We start from the raw sequence: 5422 nt of genomic DNA, 5'->3' as shown, positions 1-5422 counted from the left end.
TTTGCTTATCTTACTGTGTTTGGGGTCTCCTTTTCGCAGGCTGCAGGTTCGTAGTTCCCGTTGTTTTTGGTGTCTGTCCCCAGTGGCTAAGGTTGGTTCAGTGGGTTTTGTAGGCTTCCTGGTGGAGGGGACCAGTTCCTGTGTTCTGGTGGATGAGGCTGTATCTTGTCTTTCTGGTGGGCAGGTCCACGTCTGGTGGTGTGTTTTGGGGTGTCTGTGGCCGTATTATGATTTTAGGCAGCCTCTCTGCTAATGGATGGGGTTGTGTTCCTGTCTTGGTAGTTGGCTGGCATAGGATGTCCAGCACTGTAGCTTGCTGGACGTTGAGTGGAGCTGGGTCTTGGTGTTGAGATGGAGATCTCTGGGAGATTTTCCCCGTTTGATACTATGTGGAGCTGGGAGGTCTCTTGTGGACCAGTGTCCTGAAGTTGGCTCTCCCACCTCAGAGGCACAGCACTGACTCCTGGCTGCAGCACCAAGAGCCTTTCATCCACACGGCTCAGAATAAAAGGGAGAAAAAGTAGAAAGAAAGAGAGAGAGAGAGAGAGAGTTAGGGAGGGAGGGAGGGAGAGAGGGAGAGAGAGAAAGGGAGGGAGGGAGGGAGGAAAGAAAGAAGGGAAGAAAGGAAGGAAGGAAGAAAGAGGATAAAATAAAGTTATTAAAATAAAAAGTAATTATTCAGAAGAAAAATTTTAAAAAGTAAAAAAAACAAAAAACGGACGGTCAGAACCCTAGGACAAATGGAAACGTACAGAACGCCTCATGAATTGGCGTGTCATCCTTGCGCAGGGGCCACGCTAGTCTTCTCTGTATCGTTCCAGTTTTAGTATATGTGCTGCCGAAGCGAGCACATAAGCGATAAAATTTCATGTTTAATAATGAGTAACTGCTGGAAGCAGCCCCCGGGCACCCGGGGAGGGCGTCCCCAGGATGGAGGGAGGCGGGTGCAGGTGTGGTTCCTTCTGCCTGGGACCCTTCCTGGGAGAAGGAGTCCCCGGGCAGAGGTGGATCTTTAGGGACAAGGCAGAGATGCGGGGGGATGAGAGGGCAGAGTTCTCTGCAGAGGAAAGCGTGGTGGTAAGTGTGCTGGTCCACGGATTCAGGGTCCTGGACTGGAGCCTGGCGGCTGGGGGGCTGGGGGCTGCTGGATGCTCCCCAAACTGGAGCCTTGAGTAGGAAACACAGAAAAGACTGGCTGGTGTGTATTTAAAGCCGACATATTCTTTTCCTTTGCTTTAACTTAACAAGATAGAGCATTTTAGTTTGGGGAGAGATATGGCGTGAGTGTGACCCCCAAATGGGTGCCCTGGTCCTCTCGCTCTGTCTCTGCAGCTGAGGGTCAGGGCTGATGGATTCCCATCCTCTGGCCATGTCGGCCTGCCAGCCTCCAGCATTTGCCGGTGTCCTGCTCTTAGGAAAATTGGAAGAAACTGAGTGTTTTTTTCCCCCCCCAAGGATAAGAAAGCTCCTGGAAAGCTGAGTTGGATGCTGTGCTTTTTCAGAGCTGGAGGGCAAAGAATGACCCCTGTGTAGGTTACAGCCCGTCTGCCCTGGGATGCTGCTTTGAGACTGAAAAGGGTCTTTGACATGGAAACTGAGAAATCTGCGTCGTCTTGTTAAAGAGGCTTTCCCAGGAAGGTGCATGTGCTGAGGGCCTCTTAGAGAAAACGCAGCAAGGGCAGGGTCTTGCCCTGATGCGGCCGGGCTTGGGAGGGGGCTGAAGGGAAAGGCCCACGGAGAGGTCAGCTGTCCCCGCTCCAGAGGAAGGACCCTCACTGCCCCCAACCTGCCAACCGGGAACGTCAGTCACAGGGCTTTCATGTGGGTAAATGTGAGGTGGCCTACCTGGGGGGCCGGGGAGGCTCTCAAAGCCGGCTGGTCATGGCTGTGTGGACTCTGCCCTCACGGGGTCTGACCCCCGACCTGGCAGGGAACAGGGCCTGGAGTCCGTCCACTGGCAGCTTCGTGACCACCTGGGTGGGTGGAATTTCTTCCTCCTGCCTCACTCCCATGTGTCTGTGGTCCTGGAGGGGAGTCCCGCTGGAGTCCTGGCAGCCTGACGTGTCAACAAAGGCACCTGTGACATCAGCCATCCCTCCCTGGGCTGCATGTTGGGGTCTCAGCAGACATCCCACAGCTTGGAAACAGAAGATGACCCCCAAGCTTCTAGGACTGAAATCCTCCTTGGGGACCTGGTCATTACCTAAAGCACCGTGTAAATATTGCCCTATTCTAATACATCTTTTGTTTTCTTGGCTAACATGTTAATGTTTCCGAAAGGACGGCAGCTCTTGAAAGTTAATTTTTTTTTCCCTAGGTGTCCCAGAATGGACAAAATACAATGATAATTCTATGTTTTGGTAATACCACATTCAGATTTCAGAAGCTAGCGACAGAATTGAGGGGGATATACAGCATAATTTGTTACTATAGCCTTTTCTATTTTATAAGTGAAAACAGTGATAAAGGGACTTAACTGATCTCCGTACAATTTACGTGTATTGACATCAGCAAAGCTTAACTGTGAATTCAGCTGAAACATTTTAGCTGAGTTCATTTTTCAACATTATGGCTAGCTGCATTTTAAGTGGTTTTTGTAAATTTTCAGTGTAACTTTCTGTTGAACATAGTGGGGAAACACTGGACAAATCGTCGTGAGGATGTAGAGAAGGGTGTAGCTTTGTTTAAAAGCTTTATTTTTCCTGTTAACAGGTTAGAATCAAGCTGAAAAGCATATTAAGTTTTAACTTTGAAGAGTCATTAACGAGTGCCAAGCGGCTTCGCTGCGATCTGGGTGAACGCTGACGAAGCTGTGGGGATTCCAGACCCCAGGGAGGGAGAGCTCCGCCGAGCTTTAGGTTACAAAAGACTTCAGGCTCCAGGCACCCAGCTGGACCTTTTGCTTCTTCATTTCGATTTTGACTTGAAAGGAGCAAAGGGCAAGGAATCGCGGTTGTCGGAACTGGGGGGAGGGGGCTCCTCCCTGGACCAGCTCGGAGGCCAGGTGGGCAGCCAGGTAAAGCGTTGGTGCCGACCCAGTGTGCGGGACAGAATGAGGTGGTCCCCAGCCCGGCGCATCCCTGGCGGGCTCAGCCTTCAAGAGGGAGCCGCTGCCACCCTGAGTCAGGAAGTGAGTCCAGGCTGGGGAGGGGCTTGGGGTTGGGGGGCGGGGCTGGTTGCCATGGGGCCGGAGGATGAGACAGGTGCGAGGTGGGCTTGTATCCCGAGTGCGTCCGTGTGCGTCCGTGTGCCAGATGCCTCGGTCACTTTATTTTACGTGCTGTGCCCCTCACTGCGGGGGAGGGGGGGAGCTGCCCCTGGTCCTCTTCCCAGGAGAGGCATCTGAGCTGCAGGGGGACAGCTGGTGTGGAGCCGACCCGGGACCCAGGCGGCGCCCCCCCAGTGCCCACACCCCTTTGTGTGGCGCTGTCTGAACCGAGGCTCATGCGAGGGGCTGCGAGCTTGCATGTGCTACAGGACACGGTGTCAGCTGTCAGGCCCGAGCTGCTTCGTTCGGGTGGGGACAGGTGCCTAGGTTCTTGCAAATCCTGCTCGCGGGGAGGGCAGTCCTCACGCAGCACCACTGCCCTCCTCCCTGGAGGGGCCCCCCGCTCCTCCGCATCGCATCAGCCTGCCGACTGCAGCCACTGGCTGAGGTTCTCTGCGCTGGAAGAAGTCATCGTCTCTTCCTCTGCGCATCTCGTACGATCGATCCTGCTTTCTCCGTCTGTAATCCCCCCACGTCTGAATCCCCTGGTGTATTTCGAGTCCTTTGCAAACAGGAACCGGGTTTTCTCATTTGTAGACCTTCCCACACTCCCTGTGAGGCCTCTGCACCCCACTGGGCCGCAGGGTGAGTCCCGACTGGTCTGTGTGGACGGCATGGCAGGTTGGAAGTTTGGATTTCAGGAAGCACCCCTTTTCTTCTCTCGGAAGACAAACCGAGCAGACTAGGCCCTGCCTACTTGAAAGAGGTCCTCGCCTGCTGGAGACGGCAGTTCCTAGTTTGGGGAGACACCCGAGTTTCTGCTAAGTTTCTCCTGTGATGCTTAGAAAATCAGAGGCTTTTTGTTCAGCCAGACTGACGTGATCCGGCTTTGGGGTGGGCCTGGGTGGGGAATGGGGGCCGGAAGAGCCCAGAGCAGGGGTAGCTGGGCCGGGAAGGCTGGCCGGCCCCCTACCCTGGCAGGCCCCAGGGGCTGGACCGTCAGGGCTGCCCGTGTTTGGCCGTGACCGACTTCTGTCGCGTGCTTTCCGGTCTCTCTCTTAAAGAGGGGCTCCCACGCCGTGGCCCCTGCAGCCAGGCTCTGCCCCAGGCCCGTGGTTTGGGAGGCGGTGGGCAGGAAGACAGCTTTTCGAGGTCAGACATCAAAGACTTCCTTTCAGGTGCGCCTGGCTTTGAGTTGAGGGGATGTGATTGCTCTCTGGAAATCACAGACTCACAGTAAAAATTCTGGTGTCCACCCCAGCTTTTTGATCTGGTGTTGGAGGTGGAGGGAGGCTAAAGGCGGGACCAAGACAGATACCCTCAGGCGGGAGGAGCCGGAGGGCGGTGGGCTAGTTCAGCGACGTAAAGGAGGACACTGCCTCCCCACTTCCTTTCCACAGGGGGAAGCGATCCCAGCGGCCCCCGTCCAGTGCTGGGCGCATGCGCCATTAGCCCTGGGTTTAGCAAGCATGGCGTTTTCCCACCGTCTCTGCTTTGGACCCTGTGTGTCGGGGAGCAGGCCTGGCCCCTCAGCTCTGCACCCGCCAGCGGATGGTGCAGGTCTGAAGGTGCCAGTTGTGCAGGCTGGGAGGGGCTGATCCAGCAGAGCATGGAGGCTCCCAGCTCAGGTTTCCCAGCACAGGGATCGGCCGCGGGGCCCAGGCCCTATTTTGAGAAACAGTTCACAAGGAGGTTATCAAGTGTCATACTTTCAAAGGAGAATTAAAGGCACCCAGCGCTTAGCTCTGAACCCAGGAAAGGTCTCTATAAGAAACAAACTGACCCCTGGCCTCTATTTCTTTTTAAACTTTATCAAAAGTATTTTCTTTTTTTTTTACTGTAAGTTAACAGTTTTTCTGGTAATATTTACCCCCTAAATTTCCAAATTTAAGAGCAGTCTTAATTGATAGGAGCAAAATGCCCTTATGTCACTGACATGGTTGATGCCCAGTGGACCCTCTTGGTTTTGCACTGCTCGCTCTCACACAGTTAAAAATCAAGAAGCTGGCCTCGGGCTTCCCTGGTGGCGCAGTGGTTGAGAGCCCGCCTGCCGATGCGGGGGACGCGGGTTCGTGCCCCGGTCCGGGAGGATCCCACGTGCCGCGGAGCGGCTGGGCCCGTGAGCCGTGGCCGCTGAGCCTGCGCGTCCGGAGCCTGTGCTCCGCAACGGGAGAGGCCACAACAGTGAGAGGCCCGCGTACCGCAAAAAAAAAA

At 54.8% G+C, this 5422-nt stretch overlaps 1 non-coding gene across 1 annotated transcript; it reads right to left on the bottom strand.

Moving 5' to 3' along the window:
* Nucleotides 1-744: 744 nt before the first annotated feature.
* On the bottom strand, nucleotides 745-851 carry LOC112061959 (U6 spliceosomal RNA). The gene has a single exon (XR_002890462.1). It is a non-coding gene; the product is annotated as a U6 spliceosomal RNA (small nuclear RNA).
* Between the last annotated feature and the right edge of the window lie 4571 nt (nucleotides 852-5422).

This window comes from Physeter macrocephalus, chromosome 5 (assembly GCF_002837175.3).
Source record: "Physeter macrocephalus isolate SW-GA chromosome 5, ASM283717v5, whole genome shotgun sequence".
In the NCBI taxonomy this organism is placed as follows: Eukaryota; Metazoa; Chordata; class Mammalia; order Artiodactyla; family Physeteridae; genus Physeter; species Physeter macrocephalus.
Note: the sequence above shows the minus strand (reverse complement) of the source record. Positions and strands in the feature narration are given on the sequence as shown.